This window comes from Cucumis melo, chromosome 1 (genome assembly GCF_025177605.1).
Source record: "Cucumis melo cultivar AY chromosome 1, USDA_Cmelo_AY_1.0, whole genome shotgun sequence".
NCBI lineage: Eukaryota > Viridiplantae > Streptophyta > Magnoliopsida > Cucurbitales > Cucurbitaceae > Cucumis > Cucumis melo.
In genome coordinates, this window is record NC_066857.1 from 35858907 (window position 1) to 35874215 (window position 15309).

At 36.6% G+C, this 15309-nt stretch overlaps 3 long non-coding RNA genes across 4 annotated transcripts; all 3 read left to right on the forward strand.

The window, feature by feature from the left end:
* Positions 1 to 2043: 2043 nt before the first annotated feature.
* On the forward strand, positions 2044 to 3184 carry LOC127151390 (uncharacterized). Its single transcript, XR_007824314.1, has 3 exons — positions 2044 to 2278; positions 2374 to 2450; positions 2524 to 3184. It is a non-coding gene; the product is annotated as an uncharacterized LOC127151390 (long non-coding RNA).
* Positions 3185 to 6186: 3002 nt separating this feature from the next.
* Positions 6187 to 7375, forward strand: LOC127151394 (uncharacterized). Its single transcript, XR_007824323.1, has 2 exons — positions 6187 to 6419; positions 7047 to 7375. It is a non-coding gene; the product is annotated as an uncharacterized LOC127151394 (long non-coding RNA).
* A 2135-nt stretch (positions 7376 to 9510) lies between these two features.
* Positions 9511 to 14845, forward strand: LOC127151391 (uncharacterized). 2 transcript variants are annotated; one of them, XR_007824316.1, is made up of 2 exons: positions 9511 to 10058; positions 10686 to 10931. It is a non-coding gene; the product is annotated as an uncharacterized LOC127151391 (long non-coding RNA). The 2 variants fall into 2 exon arrangements; XR_007824315.1 differs by lacking the exon at positions 10686 to 10931 and adding an exon at positions 14600 to 14845 and having other exon boundaries at positions 9837 to 10058.
* Positions 14846 to 15309: the final 464 nt, after the last annotated feature.

Genomic DNA, 15309 nt, shown 5'->3' on the forward strand with positions numbered 1-15309 from the left:
GTGAAGGCACCTAGGCAGCATCCAGCAGGGTTGTTGCAACCCTTGAGTGTGCCAGGGTGGAAGTGGGAGAGTGTGTCGATGGACTTTATTACGGGACTGCCCAAGACCCTAAAGGGCTACACGGTGATCTGGGTTGTGGTCGACAGACTCACGAAGTCGGCCCATTTCGTGCCAGGGAAATCCACTTACACTGCCAGTAAGTGGGGGCAGCTATATATGACAGAGATTGTGAGACTACATGGAGTACCCGTATCCATCGTTTCAGACAGAGACGCCCGTTTCACATCGAAGTTCTGGAAAGGACTTCAAATTGCATTAGGTACAAGGTTGGACTTCAGCACGGCATTCCACCCTCAGACTGATGGTCAGACAGAGAGATTGAACCAGATTTTGGAAGACATGCTGCGAGCCTGCGTACTAGAGTTTTCAGGAAGTTGGGACTCTCATCTGCATCTGATGGAGTTTGCCTATAACAATAGCTACCAGGCTACTATCGGTATGGCACCGTTCGAGGCTCTGTATGGCAAGTGCTGTAGATCCCCTGTCTGCTGGGGCGAAGTTGGAGAGCAGAGGATGCTAGGCCCCGAGTTAGTGCAGACGACCAACGCAGCCATACAGAAGATCCGAGCTCGTATGCTGACAGCCCAGAGCAGACAGAAGAGTTACGCTGATGTACGACGTAAGGACCTCGAGTTTGAAGTGGGAGATATGGTCTTTCTGAAGGTAGCGCCTATGAAGGGTGTTCTGAGGTTCGCGAAGAAGGGGAAGCTGAGTCCACGCTTCGTAGGGCCGTTCGAGATATTGGAGCGAATTGGCCCCGTGGCTTACCGCTTGGCGCTACCCCCATCTTTTGCTGCAGTGCACGACGTATTCCATATCTCCATGTTGAGGAAATATGTTGCAGACCCAACACACGTGGTGGACTTCGAGCCACTGCAGATTAGCGAGAATCTGAGCTACGAGGAGCAGCCTGTCGAGGTCCTGGCAAGGGAGGTCAAGAAGCTTCGCAGTCGAGAAATTCCACTGGTCAAAATCCTTTGGCAAAACCATGGAGTGGAAGAGGCAACGTGGGAGAAAGAAGAGGACATGAGAGCCCAGCACCCCGAGCTGTTCGAGGATTAGAACTTTCGAGGACGAAAGTTTTTTTTTAGGAGGGAAGATTGTAACGCCCAACATTTTTCGGTTTCCTTTATTATTTTGGACCACTAATAATATTAATATTAAGTGTGGTTATGGGAATTTTAAACTTCTTGGAAGAACCTTGTCTTTTAATTCTCGAGTAATTAAGGTTGAAAATCTTTATTTGGTTTATGATAATAAGTATTTTTGGAAATAATTGGGGAAGTTTTATAAAACTAAGGTTGGTTGGTTAAGGGAGAAATGTGGGGACCAGTTGGGGCTTAATTGGTAAATTCCAAAAGATTGGAGATATAGTAGGTGGTTATTTCTAATTAATTAAAGGAATTGGAAAAAGAAAAAAAAAATAATAAATTCTCTCTTTAAAGCAGCCTCGGGACGCGCACAAGAAAATCAAAAAAAAAAAGAAAAGAAGAAAGAAAGCTTTTAAGCCGCCGCCGCCGCCGAAACCCTAGCCGCCTACCCACGCCACACGCCCAGCCGCGCCGGAGACATCAAACCAAGTCAAGCCACCGCACGCCGAGGATCAGCTACGCACGCCAGTCGTGTTTGCAGCCGGAACCAGCCACGCCGCGTCGATCCGAGGAAGGGCAGTCAGCCGCGTCGCGACGCCCCGATCCAACGCTGAGGAGCCGCAGCCGATTCCTCAGCCAAGCCGTGTCCGCAACGCCGTCGTTCACACGCCCAGCCACGCCGCGCCGCTTAGATCCGACGCAGCGCAGCCGGAACGTTCGCCCGCCACGCCGCGCCGCTTAGATCCGACGCAGCGCAGCCGGAACGTTCGCCAGCCAGCCGCCGCGCCGACTGAAATCCAGCAGCTAAGCCTCGCGCGCCTCCAGCCGCCGAACCCGAACCCGGAACCGCCCCGCGCCCGCTCGCCTGAACCCGAAACCGAACCCGCGCCCGTGCCCACACGTGCCTAGCTCTCCCCGCGTGCAAGCCGCGCCGCGCCGCCTGCACTGCAAGCCGAGCCGCGCCTCCTTGCTGACGCGAGCCGAGCCGCGTCTCCTCCCTGATGCAAGCCGAGCCGCCCGCGTAGCTTCCTGTACCGAGCCGAGCCGCGTCTGCCCAAGCCGAGCCGGTCCTGTCTTCTTCCAGCCGAGCCGCCAGGACTAAATTGGCTCCATCCACCTATATTTTGGTAAGCTAATTAATTATTGTGGTTTTTCCGGTAAGACTCCATGCTCGGACGTTAGTTAAATTAATTCGGATCTAAATTAAATTATTTTCCTCAAGGGACGTCTTGGACCAAGAATTTACTGCAGCGCGGGATTTCTTCAGTAGGGGCTCGAGCACTGCAACCTCCTTCTAGGGTAAGTTAGTTCAATTGAGTCTTGAACCGTTGGTCGTTGGCGACCTATTTACGAATTTTGACTTATTAAACAGCTAGGACTTCGTCGCTTGGAAAGCGTACTGCCTCGCGGTTAGGACTCGACAAGTAGATCTCCAGGTAAGAGATTCTACTACTAGTTTCATGTTTGAAGTATGAGACTGTGTATGCCCTATGTTGCATATTGAGAAATTGACAGTATGATGCCTGAAATAAATGTTAGTATGATGCAAATGACGATATAGTTGTGCTATAGCCTGTTATGTGTGGCAAGATCTATTTTTGGTTACGACGAATGTCGGGACGGAGAGTGTAGAAATGATTTATGTGACATGTTATATGCTGATGCCATGTGTATGTATACTGCAATTAGAGTACCTGTTAGCTCGATTCTGTTAGAGTCGTACCTGCATGGGTGTCCTTCGGGATCACCACCTTCTGAGGACTGTGTGGTCCGACGGGACGCCAGTCTAGCATGATATAGACATGACTCGAGTGACTCGACGGGGTCCTCGCATCCCGATTGTCCTAGGTGTCCCCGGGCACCGAAGACCAGAGCTACGTTCCTACGGGAGCGCATGATTGCACGTGTTCGGGAACGTGCCAGAGATTGGGTACCAGTTATCAGGACTCTAACAGGAAGTTAACAGGCACCTAGTGGGACTAGTAGTGGGTCCCTTACTGAGTATTTTTATACTCATTCTCTCCATTTTATGTTTTCAGGTAGAGGACGAGGCAAGGGCAAGGGCAAGCTGGCGAGCGACCCGAAGTGAGACCGAGGAGGGCCATAGGGACTACCGCTTCCGCTTATTTCTTAGTTCAGATTTTAGCATTTGAGTTTGAGTACTTTTTATTTTTCACTATCTTTTATGTAGATAGGGCCCGAGTAGGATTTCAGAACGTTTTTACATTTTTGCATGACTACCTTGTTTATGTTTTTATAAATGAATTTCTCGAACCGTATGCTTTTTAATAAAATTTTTAGACTTAAACCACTTGTTCTATATTTAGTGATGACTTCGATTCAGCATAAGGAGTTGGGTCGTTACAGCTTTCCAAGATATACTATATATGAATAAACAAAAATCAAGTGATGAAAATTAAAACCATTGGTTTAAAAAGATTATTATTTCATATTTAAGCATATGTTTTGTTTTGATATAAATAAAGTTTCAAGTTTTTGCATGTCGTTAATTATGAGCAATGGGTAAAAAGGAGCCCTTTCTCTCTTTTAATGCTATACGAGAATTAAGTGTGTTTTGCCAGAATTTTTGCTTTACTATAGATTGTGTGTGTGTGTGTGTGTGTGTTTGTGGTTGAATTGGTGAATAAAGGTTAATAATCTCACAAACAAATTTTATTTCGTTGATTTGAAAATATTTCTAAGGCACCAATTATCCGTTTGAAGGTTGACGATCTAATCTCGGTCCACCTTATAATTGTTAAACTAAAAATTAATCTTAATTTGAAATAAGTGTTTTGGTTTTAAAAGATAGGATGGGTCAGTTGGATGCATCGAGCATTTTCACTAGGTGGACACCCCATAACACCCTCTCATTACTCCTAGCTCACTAATTTCTCTTAAAAAATAATCCTAAAAAGTTCTCGAAACCTACACAGCTATATAACAATCAAAATGATACCTCTAAAGTTTGTTTTATTTCTATTTTCAATTTAAAAAGTTGAGTTTCAATTCCCCCTCCATTTATTGTTAACAAAAATGAACTATTTTAATTTCATTTTTTTTAAGAAGATATTATAGATGAACCGGGAAAGTGTGAAAATAATTAATTTGAATGATTAGAAAATAAGGGAACGATAGAAATAATTCATTTTAATCAAAAAAAAAAAAATTCACAGGTTATTTCGATAGTTAACTTTATGTTTCTTCTTTGGTCTCGATGGGTCATGAACGATTTGTCTTCCTAAACAAAAAAAGTTATTTAGCATCTCTTGAATGCAACGTGTATCAACAAGATTACTTAATAGAATACTGTAGCGTGTGAGTAATTGTATATAAATGAGAAAAAAATGAAGAGGAAAGAATTAAGGGAGCTATAATTTTTTATGTTTTTTTATTGATAAGGAAAAACCATATATTTTTAAATCATCTGTATCCATTCAAATCTTCTAATATTTCAAAGAAAAACATATCCTTCAAGTAATTGTAGGTTTTAGGGTGTCCTTCACCCAAAGAGAAAAGGAAATAATAATAATAATAATAATAGTAATAATACTCACGAAGGATTATGCATGGCTTTTGATTCTTAGTTTTTTTTTTTTTAAATAACTTTATTCCTTGTTCCAATTATTTTAACTCTGAATTTTTAAAATGTTTTCTTTAAAAAAGCTATGAGATACTCTTTCTAAAATGAAATATTAAAATGGATGGAAAAATGAAGTGCAAAAACAATAAATTATTAAAGTACTAAAATATTTGTTTTATTGTTTATGACCCAACATATTTCATATAAAAGAGTGAATATTATTAATTATAGTAAAATGAAAAATGTATTACAAAAATCAAACGTTGAAAGGCTTAAGTACTTGATTTCTAACTTAATCATAATATTAGATCATAAGTACAAGAACTGACTTTTCATTTCGTACATCAATTGAATAATGAAAGAAAGGTAATTGTAACTAATAAAAATGGTTGAAATGCCTTGAATTTAATTTGTCATGTGGTGCTACAAACAACAAAGAACATTTGCACCGTTTGTATTAAGAAAACATTCTCTCTAATAATAGATTTTCTCTCTATCTCGTAAATGTAGCTAACACTTCGTTCGTAAACTACGTATATCAAATGTGTCGATTTCTCCATACGTTTTTGGTAATTCTATAGTTCGTCGTCGATTTCTTCAACAAAAGTTGTGACATCTTTCTTTATCTTTTCAATGTGGGTGATTCTCAACTTACTCCAAACTATGTAGTCTATTTGAGTTCACGAGTCCTTGTCCGAATATAATATCTTTTTATACTAATTGTGACATCAACTTTCTATTTTTATACTAATTGATTTAATATTAAATTAGTAATTGGAGAGAAATATGATGCGGATATAGTGATTCAAATCGTAAGCCTCATGATCGCTAACACATATCACATGTCAGTTGACCTATATGTTTTATACTAATAAAATTCTTTATGTCGATTGATAACTCAGCTAATTAGGTGAAGAAATATGTTATGATCCTGAAAAATAAATAGATAAACAATTGGAATAGAGATCACTTCTAGGTTTAATAACTTAAGCGTGTTGTAATATTTTGAAGAAAAATAATTATAAATGTAACAAATGATACTATGATCTTATTAATTGATATGGTCTAGGTCTATCATTGATGTAGCACTATATATATGTGTGTGTCTATTTGTTATATTTAGAACTAAAAAATCCGTTGGGAGTGTCAAACATAATATAAGGGCATGTTGAAGTAAATTTTCAAAGTAGCAAATTGGTAAACTACAAATGGATCGTCCACATTTGTAGGGTTTTAACGTGTAAGGTGGATTTAGCCACAAGCGGAAATTACATTTGTCCAAAAACTTGAGGTGAAGGGAAGCGTGGCAGCGTGTCATCGTAATACGTTCGTTTTCCGATAGTATCGTCATGAATACCGTTTCTTCCTCAATCCGATTTGTAGGGTCGTTGTTTAAACCAAGAGTTTTTTTTTCTATATATATATAGAGGGTTTTTCAATCTTATTTTCTATAGAACCAAGTGCTCAACGATACATAATTTTGAACCACAAGAAAATTGAAATTAAGAAAAAAATGAAATCAGTTGTAATTTTTTTGATTATTCTTAGCATACTTGGTGCAGAATCCACATCTACATTTAAGGATTCCCCTACGGATACCAACCATGCGGTTGATCTTCATAAATTTTGTAAACTTGGTTGTGTCTTTTCTCTTTGCAGCAATGTTTCCACCCCAGAAAACCTGAGTGAGCTAATTTCTAGTACTCTTGTATTACCTATTTTATTCTTGTACATTTTTGGATGAAGCTAATATATATTTTAATCGTTTAAGTTTTTGGACTTTTGACGTCTCAATCTAAATGCTATTACATATAAGTAACCTCTTGTTTGGTTCTTTTCTTCTTCCGGCTTCTATAATATTGTTCCTTTCACATGGCTCTTTTGATTATACTTATCTATGAATGTCACATTCTAGTTGTGATATTCTGGTCCACCTACAGCTAATTCACATCATCTTCTCTTTTGTTCCAAAAAAAAAAAAAAAAGAGTTTTAGGCTAATGTGTTTTTTGATATTTCTTTTAAATTTTAAGCAGTAGTACTGCTGGCAAACATGTTGTAATGAAAATAATTCATAGAGGAAGACAATGTTTGCTATTGAGCATGAAATGTCATTAGAGATGATCCTTGTCATGACTAACATTCAATTAGAGTAGTATTCATATACAAAATTTGTATCTCGAACTCACAATCAACGAGAGATTTGTAGTAGTATTCATACTAAAATTTGGTCCGTTTCTTTAATAACTTTCTCTAGTTTTGATGGACTATTATGTTTTCTTTAATTGTTTCTTTTTCTTTCTAAACCTGACAGATGCGGACAAAGTAGAAAGTTGTGTGAATGGGTGTGATCAAACGTGTAAGAAGAACTGATGCTAAAGAAAAGAAGATGAAGTATACTGAGAGGAGAAGGGAACGAGGATTGGCTTTCCAAGATATACTATATATGAATAAACAAAAATCAAGTGATGAAAATTAAAACCATTGGTTTAAAAAGATTATTATTTCATATTTAAGCATATGTTTTGTTTTGATATAAATAAAGTTTCAAGTTTTTGCATGTCGTTAATTATGAGCAATGGGTAAAAAGGAGCCCTTTCTCTCTTTTAATGCTATACGAGAATTAAGTGTGTTTTGCCAGAATTTTTGCTTTACTATAGATTGTGTGTGTGTGTGTGTGTGTTTGTGGTTGAATTGGTGAATAAAGGTTAATAATCTCACAAACAAATTTTATTTCGTTGATTTGAAAATATTTCTAAGGCACCAATTATCCGTTTGAAGGTTGACGATCTAATCTCGGTCCACCTTATAATTGTTAAACTAAAAATTAATCTTAATTTGAAATAAGTGTTTTGGTTTTAAAAGATAGGATGGGTCAGTTGGAAGCATCGAGCATTTTCACTAGGTGGACACCCCATAACACCCTCTCATTACTCCTAGCTCACTAATTTCTCTTAAAAAATAATCCTAAAAAGTTCTCGAAACCTACACAGCTATATAACAATCAAAATGATACCTCTAAAGTTTGTTTTATTTCTATTTTCAATTTAAAAAGTTGAGTTTCAATTCCCCCTCCATTTATTGTTAACAAAAATGAACTATTTTAATTTCATTTTTTTTTAGAAGATATTATAGATGAACCGGGAAAGTGTGAAAATAATTAATTTGAATGATTAGAAAATAAGGGAACGATAGAAATAATTCATTTTAATCAAAAAAAAAAAAAATTCACAGGTTATTTCGATAGTTAACTTTATGTTTCTTCTTTGGTCTCGATGGGTCATGAACGATTTGTCTTCCTAAACAAAAAAAGTTATTTAGCATCTCTTGAATGCAACGTGTATCAACAAGATTACTTAATAGAATACTGTAGCGTGTGAGTAATTGTATATAAATGAGAAAAAAATGAAGAGGAAAGAATTAAGGGAGCTATAATTTTTTATGTTTTTTTATTGATAAGGAAAAACCATATATTTTTAAATCATCTGTATCCATTCAAATCTTCACATATTTCAAAGAAAAACATATCCTTCAAGTAATTATAGGTTTTAGGGTGTCCTTCACCCAAAGAGAAAAGGAAATAATAATAATAATAATAATAGTAATAATACTCACGAAGGATTATGCATGGCTTTTGATTCTTAGTTTTTTTTTTTTTAAATAACTTTATTCCTTGTTCCAATTATTTTAACTCTGAATTTTTAAAATGTTTTCTTTAAAAAAGCTATGAGATACTCTTTCTAAAATGAAATATTAAAATGGATGGAAAAATGAAGTGCAAAAACAATAAATTATTAAAGTACTAAAATATTTGTTTTATTGTTTATGACCCAACATATTTCATATAAAAGAGTGAATATTATTAATTATAGTAAAATGAAAAATGTATTACAAAAATCAAACGTTGAAAGGCTTAAGTACTTGATTTCTAACTTAATCATAATATTAGATCATAAGTACAAGAACTGACTTTTCATTTCGTACATCAATTGAATAATGAAAGAAAGGTAATTGTAACTAATAAAAATGGTTGAAATGCCTTGAATTTAATTTGTCATGTGGTGCTACAAACAACAAAGAACATTTGCACCGTTTGTATTAAGAAAACATTCTCTCTAATAATAGATTTTCTCTCTATCTCGTAAATGTAGCTAACACTTCGTTCGTAAACTACGTATATCAAATGTGTCGATTTCTCCATACGTTTTTGGTAATTCTATAGTTCGTCGTCGATTTCTTCAACAAAAGTTGTGACATCTTTCTTTATCTTTTCAATGTGGGTGATTCTCAACTTACTCCAAACTATGTAGTCTATTTGAGTTCACGAGTCCTTGTCCGAATATAATATCTTTTTATACTAATTGTGACATCAACTTTCTATTTTTATACTAATTGATTTAATATTAAATTAGTAATTGGAGAGAAATATGATGCGGATATAGTGATTCAAATCGTAAGCCTCATGATCGCTAACACATATCACATGTCAGTTGACCTATATGTTTTATACTAATAAAATTCTTTATGTCGATTGATAACTCAGCTAATTAGGTGAAGAAATATGTTATGATCCTGAAAAATAAATAGATAAACAATTGGAATAGAGATCACTTCTAGGTTTAATAACTTAAGCGTGTTGTAATATTTTGAAGAAAAATAATTATAAATGTAACAAATGATACTATGATCTTATTAATTGATATGGTCTAGGTCTATCATTGATGTAGCACTATATATATGTGTGTGTCTATTTGTTATATTTAGAACTAAAAAATCCGTTGGGAGTGTCAAACATAATATAAGGGCATGTTGAAGTAAATTTTCAAAATAGCAAATTGGTAAACTACAAATGGATCGTCCACATTTGTAGGGTTTTAACGTGTAAGGTGGATTTAGCCACAAGCGGAAATTACATTTGTCCAAAAACTTGAGGTGAAGGGAAGCGTGGCAGCGTGTCATCGTAATAAGTTCGTTTTCCGATAGTATCGTCATGAATACCGTTTCTTCCTCAATCCGATTTGTAGGGTCGTTGTTTAAACCAAGAGTTTTTTTTTCTATATATATATAGAGGGTTTTTCAATCTTATTTTCTATAGAACCAAGTGCTCAACGATACATAATTTTGAACCACAAGAAAATTGAAATTAAGAAAAAAATGAAATCAGTTGTAATTTTTTTTATTATTCTTAGCATACTTGGTGCAGAATCCACATCTACATTTAAGGATTCCCCTACGGATACCAACCATGCGGTTGATCTTCATAAATTTTGTAAACTTGGTTGTGTCTTTTCTCTTTGCAGCAATGTTTCCACCCCAGAAAACCTGAGTGAGCTAATTTCTAGTACTCTTGTATTACCTATTTTATTCTTGTACATTTTTGGATGAAGCTAATATATATTTTAATCGTTTAAGTTTTTGGACTTTTGACGTCTCAATCTAAATGCTATTACATATAAGTAACCTCTTGTTTGGTTCTTTTCTTCTTCCGGCTTCTATAATATTGTTCCTTTCACATGGCTCTTTTGATTATACTTATCTATGAATGTCACATTCTAGTTGTGATATTCTGGTCCACCTACAGCTAATTCACATCATCTTCTCTTTTGTTCCAAAAAAAAAAAAAAAAGAGTTTTAGGTTAATGTGTTTTTTGATATTTCTTTTAAATTTTAAGCAGTAGTACTGCTGGCAAACATGTTGTAATGAAAATAATTCATAGAGGAAGACAATGTTTGCTATTGAGCATGAAATGTCATTAGAGATGATCCTTGTCATGACTAACATTCAATTAGAGTAGTATTCATATACAAAATTTGTATCTCGAACTCACAATCAACGAGAGATTTGTAGTAGTATTCATACTAAAATTTGGTCCGTTTCTTTAATAACTTTCTCTAGTTTTGATGGACTATTATGTTTTCTTTAATTGTTTCTTTTTCTTTCTAAACCTGACAGATGTGGACAAAGTAGAAAGTTGTGTGAATGGGTGTGATCAAACGTGTAAGAAGAACTGATGCTAAAGAAAAGAAGATGAAGTATACTGAGAGGAGAAGGGAACAGGGATTGGCTTTCCAAGATATACTATATATGAATAAACAAAAATCAAGTGATGAAAATTAAAACCATTGGTTTAAAAAGATTATTATTTCATATTTAAGCATATGTTTTGTTTTGATATAAATAAAGTTTCAAGTTTTTGCATGTCGTAATACGTTCGTTGTAACGACCCAACTTTCCGGACTAAGCTGAGGTCACTACCAAATACCAAAACTCGACCATTCAACATAAAATTTAAAACGGACCAGTTACGATTCATTAAAAGCATTAGAAACATTACAAAAAGACAGTTTCGGGCCCTATTTTAAATCAATCATAAAAAGTCTCAAATAAAAACTCAAGTCATCAGTTCAAAATCACAAGTCAAATATTCTGACAAAATACATAGCGGAAGCGATAAGAAAACCAGACGCGTCCATATGGCCTTCACGCGTCCTTCCTGCCTCTCGTCGGTCTGCCCTTCGCTGTGCCCTTACCTGAAAAGTTAAAGAAGAGAAAAGGGTGAGTATAAACATACCAAGTAAGGGACCCACTACTGGGCCCGTTAGGGGACAACAGTTAACTTCCTATTCGGGGGTACCCTACATAACAGTCTAGTGGTTCCGTAGAACGCACATATCAGTCTAGTGCTCCCGAAGGATGCACACATCAGTCTCGTGCTCCCGAAGGATGCACATATCAGTCTAGTGCTCCCGAAGGATGCACGCATCAGTCTAGTGTTCTCGAAGGATGCACAGATCAGTCTAGTGCTCCCGAAGGATGCACATATCAGTCTAGTGCTCCTGAAGGATGCACACATCAGTCTAGTGCTCCCGAAGGATGCACATATCCGTAAGGCACACTACCGCATAGATGAAGCTAACCGTTACCCCTCAGTCCATACTAAACTGTCTACAACAGTCACACCCCAACGGCATTCATATTGCAATTCCGCCATAGGCTTTGTCAGTCAGATAGTATAGGTTTAAACAACTACACCCTCAGTTGCTAAACGCATCACCAATTCGCACACCATTAGGGAAGACCCTAGACCCAATCAACTAACCAACCAAAACCGGACTCACTGTCCTTCCCCGTCCAAACTCCATGATCAACATCCAGACCAATGATTACTACATACTGAACCGTGACTTCAAGGTCCATCACATAAAATCCCAATCTACAATTAGCAGTCACAGTACCTTTACATCAGACAAAATATAATAACAGTGCTTAACAGTCAACACACATACATTTATTCAGTACAGTCAATAACGTGTAATCCCCTGTGGATTTCCACGTTTTCAGCCTCGATCCGAGGTCCAGTAGTAGGAAAACCCTTACCTGAAACTCGGTTATGCCCCTCGATCGAATCCACGCTCAACGGATCAACCTAAACGAAAACACAAAGGTTTTAGTTGATGACTCTAGTAGACGTCGTTTTAAAAGGTCCGAAACGACACCCGTAGACTTACCCAAGGAAAGGAAAGCTATCTCCAAACAAGCCTGCCGCGGGACCCGAGAACTTAAGCGTCAACTCCTTACTACCTTCAAGGGAGAAAAGTAGGGCCATATCTTATTCCAATATTCAAACTCGAATCGGATGTAGCAACATTAGGGAATTCATCGAAAACAATCCTTACCGAAAACTCACCGTGACCCGGAGTGGAGGAAGGAACGCTTAGGTGGCTCGGTGAACAGGGAGCTCGGCTCGGCTCGGCTCACCCTCGGCTCGGCTCGGCCTGGCCTCGGCTCGACTCACTCTCGGCTCGGTTCGGCTTGGCCTCGGCTCGGCTCAACTCGGCTCGCGGCTCGGCTTGGCCTCGGCTCGCGGCTCGGCTCAACTCAACTCGGCTTGGCTTGGTCTTCGGCTTAATTCGGCTCGTGGCTCAACTCGTGGCGCGGCTTGTGGCGCGGCTCGTGGCGCAGCTCAGCTCGGTCTCCGGTTCGGGTCGGCTTGGATTCGCGATTCGGGTCGGGTTCGATTGAAACCGGAGCAACCACGAGCGACGGATTTCAGCGTTCGGCGACCGGGATGATTCGCAGCTTGTCCGACGACTGGCCCTACTTCCACGCGGCGGAGGGCGACGGCGGATATGGTCGGACGAAGGACGCACGGCGGCGTTCGGTTGTTTGAACCCGAGAGGAGACCCGAAATGGTAGGAAGCCGCGGCGGTGAGATTCCGACGACGGAGACGAAGGCGGACGACTACCACACGGACGGAGACGGAGAGGAAGAGAGATGGTGGCGGAAACGGTCGGAAGGAGAAGAGAATGAAGAGGAAGAGATGGCGGCGGCGCTTCGTGAAGGCGGTGGAGAAGAAAACGGAAATGAAGGGGGGGGGTCTGTGTCGCGCGCACCCTCTTAGGGTTTTTTAAAAAAAAAAAATTTATTATATATATATATATACTTTTAATAATTATAAAATAATAATAATAATATAAGGTAACAATAATAATATATAGTAATATTAATATTAAATAATAAAAATAAATTTAACATTAGATAATAATATTGTTATTGTTTTAAAATAATAATATTACTATAATATTAAATAATAATAATAATTTATTATGTAGTAAATATTTTATCATTAAATGAATTAATTAATTTAAACAAGAGTCAAGTTTTGTTGTTTGAAAATAAAGAAAATTGAAAGGAAAAAGAAAAGAAAAGAAAAGAAAAGAAAAGAAACTTCAGATTTGGCCAAGCAAATCCTAACAACGTGGAAAATTCAAGTGATAAAATACAAATTAGCCTACCTTTGATTTTCCTTTCTCTTAGAAAAATAAAAAGTTTTCAAAATGCGTTCAATAGGTTTGGTCACCTGCCCGGTGGGTCCTGCCCCCAAAAAGCTTAGTATCGTCATGAATACCGTTTCTTCCTCAATCCGATTTGTAGGGTCGTGGTTTAAACCAAGAGTTTTTTTTTCTATATATATATAGAGGGTTTTTCAATCTTATTTTCTATAGAACCAAGTGCTCAACGATACATAATTTTGAACCACAAGAAAATTGAAATTAAGAAAAAAATGAAATCAGTTGTAATTTTTTTGATTATTCTTAGCATACTTGGTGCAGAATCCACATCTACATTTAAGGATTCCCCTACGGATACCAACCATGCGGTTGATCTTCATAAATTTTGTAAACTTGGTTGTGTCTTTTCTCTTTGCAGCAATGTTTCCACCCCAGAAAACCTGAGTGAGCTAATTTCTAGTACTCTTGTATTACCTATTTTATTCTTGTACATTTTTGGATGAAGCTAATATATATTTTAATCGTTTAAGTTTTTGGACTTTTGACGTCTCAATCTAAATGCTATTACATATAAGTAACCTTTTGTTTGGTTCTTTTCTTCTTCCTGCTTCTATAATATTGTTCCTTTCACATGGCTCTTTTGATTATACATATCTATGAATGTCACATTCTAGTTGTGATATTCTGGTCCACCTACAGCTAATTCACATCATCTTCTCTTTTGTTCCAAAAAAAAAAAAAAAAAAGAGTTTTAGGTTAATGTGTTTTTTGATATTTCTTTTAAATTTTATGCAGTAGTACTCCTGGCAAACATGTTGTAATGAAAATAATTCATAGAGGAAGACAATGTTTGCTATTGAGCATGAAATGTCATTAGAGATGATCCTTGTCATGACTAACATTCAATTAAAGTAGTATTCATATACAAAATTTGTATCTCGAACTCACAATCAACGAGAGATTAGTAGTAGTATTCATACTAAAATTTGGTCCGTTTCTTTAATAACTTTCTCTAGTTTCGATGGACTATTATGTTTTCTTTAATTGTTTCTTTTTCTTTCTAAACCTGACAGATGTGGACAAAGTAGAAAGTTGTGTGAATGGGTGTGATCAAACGTGTAAGAAGAACTGAAGCTAAAGAAAAGAAGATGAAGTATACTGAGAGGAGAAGGGAACAAGGATTGGCTTTCCAAGATATACTATATATGAATAAACAAAAATCAAGTGGTGAAAATTAAAACCATTGGTTTAAAAAGATTATTATTTCATATTTAAGCATATGTTTTGTTTTGATATAAATAAAGTTTCAAGTTTTTGCATGTAACGCCTCAAAAATTAAGATAATTTATTGGGCGTTATTTTGAATCCATTTAATGAGAATTATTTGATTTATGTGGGAATTGAAATTAATTAAATATTTGTTGGATGAATATTTAATTAATTAGAGGTTTTGGCATGTGTTGTTTGTTGAGATTTTGATTAGATGGTAAGTTAAGAGAATTAAGTAAAGTTGTGGACTTTTAGTGTTGTTGATGTTGAATTTAATTAAATAATTATGGATGTTATTTAATTAAATTGTGGGGTGGAAAGTTTGTTGGAGATTTAATAATTATATGTATATGTGGAAATATATATATAATTATTATGTTAAAGGAAAAGATAATTATTTTTGGAGAAAGATAAATAATAATTAATTATTGTGGAAGATAATTAATTATTTTTGGAGAAAGATAAATAATAATTAATTATTGTGGAAGATAATTAATTATTTTTGGAGAAAGAT